At 43.7% G+C, this 9,917-nt stretch overlaps 1 non-coding gene across 1 annotated transcript; it reads left to right on the top strand.

Annotated features, from left to right (window-relative positions):
• The first annotated feature begins 587 nt into the window (after positions 1-587).
• LOC120696361 lies at positions 588-726 on the top strand. The gene has a single exon (XR_005684137.1). It is a non-coding gene; the product is annotated as a small nucleolar RNA Z247 (small nucleolar RNA).
• The last annotated feature ends 9,191 nt before the right edge of the window (positions 727-9,917 follow it).

The following is a 9,917-nucleotide window of genomic DNA, read 5'->3' as shown; positions in this document are numbered from 1 at the left end:
TTACCTATATTAACAAAGGTATGTGTCCCCTAGGGGTTCAACGCTTTCATAATCTTTACATGGTACCAAGAGCCAACCTCAAACACATCTAGATGGCATCCTCCTCAAGCACGCCGGCGGCGATCCTCTCCTCGCCGCTAGGGCTTCCTATCTCTGAGAAGCTCTCCAAAAACAATCTCCAGCTATGGAAGCTCCAAGTCCTCCCGGCCATCCGAGGTGCCCAATTGTTAGGGTATCTTGATGGATCGGAGGTTGCTCCGGACAAGGATATTACAGTCATTGATGAGAACAAGAAGGAAGGCAAAGCTCCTAATCCTGAGTACGCCAGATGGGTGGCGACAGATCAGCAGGTTCTGAGCTACCTGTTGAGCTCGATGACGAAAGAAGTCATGCTCCAAGTTGGAGCAGCAGCAACAACGTCGGCCGGCCTATGGGCTGCGGTCGACGAGATCTTCTCCTCACAGACCCGTGCTAGGGCTGTCAATACTCGCATCGCGATGGCAAATCTCAAGAAGAATAATCTGTCCGCAGAAGAATATGTGGGCAAGATGAAGGCGCTAGCAGATGAGCTAGCCGCGGCTGGGAAACCTCTAGGTGAAGATGAACTTGTGTCCTATGTTCTCACCGGCCTTGATGCAGACTACACGCCCATCGTCGCCTCCCTCACTTCTCGACGTGAGCCGGTAACCTACAATGAACTCTTGTCTCAGATTCAGAGTTTTGAGAGTCGTCTTGATCTGGTGCATGGCATCAATGGAGGAAGTGGATCTCAATCCTCCGTAAATTCGGCTACCCGTAGTGGTGGGGGGCGTGGCAATTCTGGCCCCTCTGGTGGTGGCCAGCGTGGACGTGGCCGCAACTCACAGGGAGGTCGTGGCCGTAATCAGGGAGGACGTGGTAGTGGCAATGGTGGAGGTCAGAGACCTCGCTTCAATGGAAGGTGTCAAGTCTGCTTCAAGGAAGGGCACAACGCACAGCAATGCTGGCATCGTTTCGATCCTGATTATGTTCCAGATGAAAGAAACGTCAATGCAGCCATGTACTCTTATGGTGTTGACACAAACTGGTACACGGATACTGGTGCTACAGATCACGTGACCAGCGAGCTCAACCGGCTGACTGTCCAAGAGAAGTACACCGGCAATGACAAGATACACACAGCAAATGGTGCAGGTATGAACATTAATCATATTGGTAATGCTATTGTTCGTACCCCTCATCGAGATTTGCATCTTAATAATGTTCTTCACGTCCCTCAAGCTAAGAAAAACCTTGTCTCTGTTCATCGCCTTACAAAAGATAATAAGGCTTTCCTTGAGTTTCACCCAATTTTTTTCTTGATTAAGGATAAGGTCACGAGGAAAACTCTCTTGGAAGGCAGATGTAGAGATGGTCTTTATCCTCTTCCCCAACCAAGTCGAAGTATCCTGAGTGCTACAAGGCCGAGCCCCACCATATGGCATAGTAGACTCGGCCATGCTTCTTTTCCAATTGTGGATCGTGTCATTCGTGATAATAATTTAGCTTGTGATAGGAAAGACAGTATCAATTTTGTGTGTGACGCCTATCAGCAGGGTAAAAGTCACCAACTTCCCTATCCCAAGTCGTTTAGTGTTTCAAAGTTCCCTTTAGATTTGGTGTTCTCTGATGTATGGGGTCCTGCAATCGACTCGGTTGTGCGTAATAAATACTATGTTAGCTTCATCGATGATTATAGCAAATTTGTCTGGATTTATCTCATTCGGTATAAATCTGATGTTTTAAGTGCTTTCATGAATTTCAACAACTCGTTGAGCACTTATTCAACCGTAAAATTGTTGCCATGCAAACCAATTGGGGGCGGGGGGGGGGGGGGGGGGGGGCGAGTACAAGGAGCTCAACTCCTTTTTTAATCAGGTTGGGATCTCCCATATAGTGTCATGTCCTCATGAGCATTAGCAAAATGGAGCTGCTGAGCGTAAACACAGGCACATAGTTGAAGTTGGTTTGTCTCTCCTAGCTCATGCCTCTATGCCCTTAAAATTTTGGGATGAGGCCTTCCTTGCCGCAACTTACTTGATCAATCGTACTCCCACCAAAGTTCTTAATTTTTCTACACCTTTTGAAACTCTACTTCATGAGAAACCTGACTATTCCATGCTTCGAGTGTTTGGTTGTGCGTGCTGGCCGAACCTTCGACCTTATAACTCACACAAACTCTCTTTTCGTTCCAAAAGGTGTGTGTTTTTGGGGTACAGTAATATGCACAAAGGCTTCAAATGTCTTGATGTATCCGCCGGCCGTATCTACATCTCACGAGATGTCATATTTGATGAGCATGTTTTTCCTTTTTCTGAACTCCATGCTAATGCTGGTGCCAAACTTCGTGAAGAAATCAATCTTATCCCGACACATTTGATGCATCCATCCTACTTTCCTATGGGTACAACAATGCATACTGATGTGATTAATAGTTCTAATAATTTACCTGTTGCTACTGATGAAAATTTCACTGAGAACAATGGCCAGGAAGATGTGTTTGCTGCAGAGGGGTCAGGCGCTAAACACGAGGTGGATCCGGCGCCTGCTGTCTCTCTACCGACCGGTGCATCAGAAACTGCACTTTCGCCGTCGTCGCCAGTGGATGACGCGGTCCTAGTGCTCGGATCCTCATCGGATCACGGGCCTGTCCTGTCGGGGGGAGCAGGATCTTCTGCGGATGCTGCACCTGCTACGGCTCCGATGGCTGAGTTTGCTCCAACTCGGCCGCATACTCGCTCGCAGAGTGGGATTCACAAGCCAAAAGTGTACACAGATGGTACTATACGGTATGGTCTCTCTGCTATTGCTGTGTCTGAACCACAGTCCCTTGAGGATGCTTTACAAGATTCTAATTGGCAACAAGCAATGCATGATGAGTATATGGCCCTACTGCATAACAAGACATGGCACCTTGTTCCCCCTAGTGCAGGGAGGAATATTATTGATTGCAAATGGGTTTACAAGATTAAAAGAAAATCAGATGGATCCATTGATAGGTATAAAGCACAGCTTGTTGCTAAAGGTTTCAAGCAGAGATATGGTATTGATTATGAGGATACATTTAGTCCAGTTGTGAAGGCAGCAACCATTCGCTTGGTCTTGTCTCTCGCAGTTTCAAACAATTGGTCACTTCGCCAACTAGATATTAAGAATGCGTTTCTTTATGGTTTACTTGAAGAAGAAGTGTTCATGAGGCAGCCACCTGGGTATGAAAGCAAGGATAAACCAGATTACATCTATAAGTTAGACAAAGCGTTATATGGGTTGAAACAGGCGCCTAGAGCTTGGTATTCTCGACTCAGTGCAAAGCTGCAACAGCGTGGCTTCAAGCCGTCCAAAGCAGATGTGTCTTTATTCTATCTTAATAAAGGAGGAGTTACAATGTTTCTTCTAATATATGTAGATGATATAATAGTGGCAAGTTCTTCTTCTGAAGCTACTGCAGCATTGCTTACAGATCTTCAGGGGGAGTTTGCACTAATAGATCTTGGCAATCTGCATTATTTTCTTGGTATTGAGGTGAAAAAGCTGCGTGATGGCATACTTTTAACACAAGAAAAATATACAAAGGATTTGTTGCATCATGTCAATATGAGCAATTGCAAACCCATGAATACTCCTATGGCAGCTTCAGAGAAATTGTCAATATTTGAAGGAGATCCACTTGGACCGCAAGATACATCTCGTTACAGGAGTATTGTTGGTGCACTTCAATATTTGACATTGACTCGACCGGATATATCTTTTGCAGTTAATAAAGTGTGTCAATTCTTGCATAAACCGACACTGTTCACTGGAGTGCAGTTAAGAGAATTCTTCGGTATCTGAAGTTCACATCTGGGATAGGACTTCGTATCCATAGATCCTTGTCTACACTCGTGATTGCCTTTTCAGATGCTGATTGGGCAGGCTGTTCTGATGACAGGAGGTCTACAGGAGGTTTTGGAGTATTCTTGGGATCTAATCTCATATCTTGGAGTGCTAGAAAACAGGCTAATGTGTCAAGATCAAGCACTGAAGCTGAGTACAAGTCCATGGCCAATGCTACTGCAGAATTAATGTGGGTTCAGACCTTATTAAGTGAACTCGGTGTTCAGGCGCCAAAGCATGCTCGCTTATGGTGTGATAATATAGGAGCAACTTATCTCTCGGCTAATTCTGTGTTTCACGCAAGGACCAAACATATTGAGGTGAATTTTCACTTTGTTAGAGAAAGAGTAAGTCAAGGACTTCTACAGATTCGATTGGTGTCTACTGGAGATCAAATTGCAGATGGTTTTACCAAACCTCTTCCTATTCGGCAACTTGAAAGTTTTAGGCGCAATCTCAACTTAGATAAGGTGTGATTGAGGGGGAGTGTTAAATATATTGTAACATGTCAACAATCCCAACAACCTTGTGCTGTAGATAAATCTTGTATAGGTCTAGCCGGTTGTTGGGATATGTCTTGTACTACACGGCAATGGTTATTACCTTGCCTATATTAACAAAGGTACACGAACGCTTCCATAATCTTTACAAGTTTGCCAGTTCGCCATGCCGCCACCATAGTTGGCTGCTCGCTGCTCCAACAGCCCTGAGTGCTTTGAAGCCACAGCTTTAACCAGGGGCGGACGACTTCTCCAACTCTTGTTCTCCCCCATGTCGTGCTCTCTGAGCCTGCTGATTGCAGCAGTGCTTGTGTTTCCCAGCAGAGATTAGGTGTGAACTTGAAGGAGATTGCTGGGGTAGACGGTAGGAGGACAAGGAAGGGCGGATGTTGTAGGAAATTTGGAGATGAGAGTGCGAGACATGGCAGCAGCTAAAAAGGCTTTGGAGGTGCCTGCGCCTGTGTGGTGGCCCCGCATCCCTGAGAGGCCAGGCGAGGGGAGAGACAGTACGGGGCATCGGTCAGACGACGAGGATGGCAGCTAACTGGAGGCCTTGTCTTCACGCCGCCGGGCCTAGCCTAGCCTGCTGCGGCGTCGCGTGCGCGACGGGCCAGTACGGTCACCGGCGTCACTCTCCCCGGCCCCAGCATCAGCGATCAGAGCGAGGAGGGGATCCATCAGCATCCAGCCGCGTCGCCGCCGAGTATGTGAACGAGACAGACAGGGAGGAGTGGAGGACGAAGGGGCAGACTTTTCCTGCCGCCCCGTCCGTCCACCCGTCCTCGCCAAGCGGCTGAAAAAGCCGCCTCGGATCACGTGCACGCGCAGCGCCAGCCAGAGCGCAGCCCCTCCGCCGCCCCCGGCATGGCATCCGCTTCGCCGTCGGGTCCTCCTCCCCGCCCGCGCGCCCTCCGTACGCGGGGGCGCGCTGCCCGCCAAGAGGAAAACCTCAAGGGCGCAGGAGCGATCGAGGCGATGAGGCCCCAGACACTCCCATTGGTGGTGCACTGGTGCCCCGCCGGACGACGGGCGCGGCCGAGCCGTCGCGTGGTCCCCGGCCACGGGCGGCACGGCGCGTCGGCACGGGCCGGGCAAGACCCGCTCCCAGTCCCAACCCGTACGTACTCCGCGTACGCAGGCCAGGACGCGCCTGTCTGTACTCTGTACGCGTACCACGAAAGGTAATTGGGAATTTGGGCGTCGTAGCGTAGCCTGGCTTTTCGCCCCGGTAGCCGCGGGTCGCTTCCGCGGCTAGCTTTGCTATGCCTCTGCCTGCACTCTGCTGCGCGCGCATTGGAAGCGTCCGCTGCTAGGTGCTAGCCCTCCTCGATGCTGTGCCGGCGTAGGCTAGCAGCTAGCTGACCGATCCGGCCGGTGGCCGGCACGGTCGCTGTCCGCACGTCGATCCGCCAAGCCCAATCAGTGCGTAGCTTCTCCGGCGGACCGAGCGAGCGGCCGGCCGGCCAACAGGCTGGTGGGTCGTCGGCTCGCGTCAACTCGTGACGGTTAATTGGCCACATCCGCCGTGTGCAGCGTAAGGGGCATGTTAGTCTTTTCATTATCCTTTTAATCTATATTATAATTGTTATTATTTGGATTACCACAGAGCGAGCAAGTAGTGTCTGCCTTATTTATTATTACAAAAACTGCTCACTCGGTTGCCCTTGATACTCGTTAATTAAATCAGTTAAGTCCCAACCCGAAAGGCTGAATTTATTCCGATACTCTAAACTTCTAGTCATGATAGTCCATAATTTTGTTCCACATACAATGTATGGCCAGTGAAAACGATGGCCAGTAGTGACAGTGAGAGGTTGCTCTCTACGAAAGGGAAAAGGGAAGACATAATAACGGGCGAAAGAGATGTCCAAATACCAACGTGTTTACATATTGTCGTGGCCTTGTAACGAAAAGGACGAAGATAACGCGCGCGACCCGTCGCTGTCAGGAGAGCAGGTGGTGGTTTGTTGTCCAAAAAAAATAGAATCCATATATTTTTTTTAGAAAAAAATAATTTATCTCCACCATACGATCTTTGTTTTTGAAACTGTTTGCACCATTGCGTTCTGTGCGACGAGAGGAACAAAACTAGATCCCACTTGCATATATTTTGATGATATTTTTCACTCGTGCCAAGTTGATATATTCTATCACATAAGTTGTCAAGGTGTCTACACATAAATTGTCACACTTGTAAAGTAAGAGTTGCAACAAAAAATAACATTTTTTTGTTTAAGTTGTCAAGAAAAAAAGAAATTTATCATGAAATCATAATTTGTTATGCACAGGAGTTGTCACAAAGACCAGAAAAAGTGTCATGCACATGAGTTGCCGAAAAAAAAATCTTATACGAAGTTGCCACACTAGTAATATAGAAGTTGCCAGAGAACAGGAGGTGTCTTATACATAAGTTGCCACACATATAACACATAAGTTGCCACAAACACAGAAGGGTGTCGTAAACATAAGTTGTTACACATATAATACATAATTTGCCACAAATATAGAAGGATGTCCTACACATAAGTTGCCACATGAGTTGTTGGTGGACACTCTGCTTTTATGACAAACTCATATAAATGAAATGCTATTTTTTATGGCAACTTGTATATTAGAACTGTGACAATCTATGTATGCAATACTGTGCAACTTATGTTATAGCATATAGCAATTTGACACTGTTGCAAAACGTCATCGAAATATATGTAAGTGGGATCAGTTTTGTTCGACTCGTCGAGTAGAACACTATGGTGCAATCGATTCTCAAAACGGAACTCGTATGAGTGAGATAAAATATTTTTTAGTGAGAGAAAGATATGGGCCCCGTACAGCGGCCCGTCATCCCCTCGCAGGCCGTAGCACACTATTGTGGTCGCGCAGTCACACGCGGGCGTGACTGTTCGCTTCTTAAATTTTTCCTAACGAAAAACTGTGACACGTCTTTTCACTTAAGAAAAAATGTAAAGCATTTAATAGTAGTAAATCCTACATGGTATTAACTAATTAAAGTAAAAGTTCAGTATATTTGACTAGCTAATTGCATAGTACCATTTATATATAGGAAAAAAAACCTAATTTACTCCCCTCAACTATAGCCAAAATCCGGATAACCCCCAAAACTATCGTTTGGTTCTTCTGACCCCAAAAACTATACAATTTAGTTCAAATTACCCCCTAATACAATTTGTTTTTTTTCATTTCTCCATGCATAGGTGGAGTTTTAAGTGAAATTTTACAAGATAATAGTACACACCATAACACATGTTAGAAAAAATACATCAAAATTTTTTATCATTATTTTTATAGGTTAGGATATTTAATAAACAAATTAAACATTAGAGTTTGAAATTATATGAAAACTAAAGGGGAAAAATTATAAACTTTTTCTAAATATGCATTGCGATGTCTAGTACTACCCTGTAAAATTTGAAATTAAAATTCAACTTGTGTATAAAAAACAAAAAAGATAGATTGAATTATGGGGTAAAATAAACTAAATGCTATAGTTTAGGGGTAAATTGAACTAAATTATAGTTTAGGAGGTTATCCAGACTTTGGCTATGATAATTGAGGGGAGTAAGTGAAACTTTTTCCTTATATACATTCTCAATGCCCTAGACAGAGGTCTAAAGCACGGGCAATATATTCAAAAAGAAAATGAAACATGGGCAATATAAAATTCTTAGTAGACAAATTAACATTTGGGTTGTGAGCAAGCAAAATATTGGGCGGGCAAAGGTTGGGTACGTGGCCGAATTGGGCATGGCAACTTTGTTCATTCCATTTTTTTCTCGAAAAAAGGAATGCTTTTTCTCTAGCCAGATAACTTTTTAATAAGGACGGGGCAAATTCTTCAACGCACAATAATGGACGAATTTCTTAATGAACATTGAAATTTGGCTTCATATCGACAAAACAAGCTCATATAGTCCTCCAGAAATTGTTTGGCCTGACTAGGCCACCCATGCAGAATTTTTTTAAGACTTATCCTGTGAAGCTGAGCGGGGTCCCATACTCCCATGCATTTCGCTTGGAAGGGGTGTGTGTGTGTTCTCATGCCACACTATTCCACATCACACCATTAGACTAGTTTGATAAAAAAAAAGCCAGCAAAAGTGATTGATACCCATCTTGTCCTGTAAATAAAAGAATAGCTACAACCCGCAGCAATAGCAAAAGAGGATGGTACCGTGTAAAAATTCTTGACGATGCGGTGAAACCGTGTGAAAGCAACAGCTTACACACACACACAGAGAGAGAGTACTGCACGTAAGTAGACATCTATTCTCCACAAGGAGGCATACTAAAATATTTAATTACCAAAAATAGGAATGCGTCGGCACTAGCTCAAGAGTTGCGTGCCATTTTAGGAGAGATCAAGGCGTGAAACATCTCTCTCAAGTGTAAAATTGCACGCAACTTACCGTGTCTCTCCTAAAATTACCTAATATGAGCACGCACGCATTCTAAAACTGTCAATTTTCAGAGTGGGTGTTAGTGTACTTTGACGGTTATAGGTGTAGATGCATGGAAGCATGTTACTCCGATTGTATGTATGAAAGTGACACGTTAACCTTCACGAACCGTGTCCTTCAACTTAGGGTCCATTTGAATCCAATTGTTAATGGATAAAAATGCTAAACTTAAGCACTAGCTTATCCAAACCCAAACGGGAGTGCTAATGGGTGGGATGGACTAAACTTTAGACAAGATTCAAAAACTTTAGCGTATGTATTGTTAATGTGGATTAAAGTTTAGCACAATTTTAGCTCATCCAAACAGGCTCTTAGTTGCTGGAGATGTTAATGTACACTCTCACAATCCATGTTCAAAGTTAATTATCTTTTTTGAGTAAAAAATGGTATACATTTTTTCTTTTGGAAAATTTTGTACATCTATTATCTTAATACAATAGTGTTAAAAAGAAGCCACCACATTCGCCGAGAGGTCCTAGAAATATCCACGTTAATCTAAAAAAGAGAAGGATTTGCTCCGTTGGATTTTATGAAGATCTAACGGTCTAAAAAACTCAAGAGTCCATATTAAATATAATTAAGAAATAGCTAATTTCGGAATTTAAAAATAAGGAAACTAGAACATGATCGAAGATTCCATGCCCAATACAATTACTAAATAGTTAAATTCGAAATTAAAAATTAAGGAAATTAATAGTCAGCTCCATATCAAATATGATTAATAAATAGCTAATTTCGGAATTTAAAAATAAAAAAATTAGAACACGACCGAAGAGTCCATGCTCAATACAATTACTAATTAGTTAAATTCGGAATAAAAAAATAAGGTAACTAATAGTTGGTCAAAGAGTCCATATCAAATATAATTAATAAATAGCTAATTTCGGAATTTAAAAATAACAAAATTATAACATGACTGAAGAGTCCATGCTCAATACAATTATTTAATAGATAAATTTGAAAATAAAAAGGAAATTATTAGTTGACCAATATGTCCATATCAAATACAACTAAACAAAAAATGGTTTAAAAAACTCAAGAGTCCATATCA

Source organism: Panicum virgatum, chromosome 2K, assembly GCF_016808335.1.
Source record: "Panicum virgatum strain AP13 chromosome 2K, P.virgatum_v5, whole genome shotgun sequence".
NCBI lineage: Eukaryota > Viridiplantae > Streptophyta > Magnoliopsida > Poales > Poaceae > Panicum > Panicum virgatum.
Note: the sequence above shows the minus strand (reverse complement) of the source record. Positions and strands in the feature narration are given on the sequence as shown.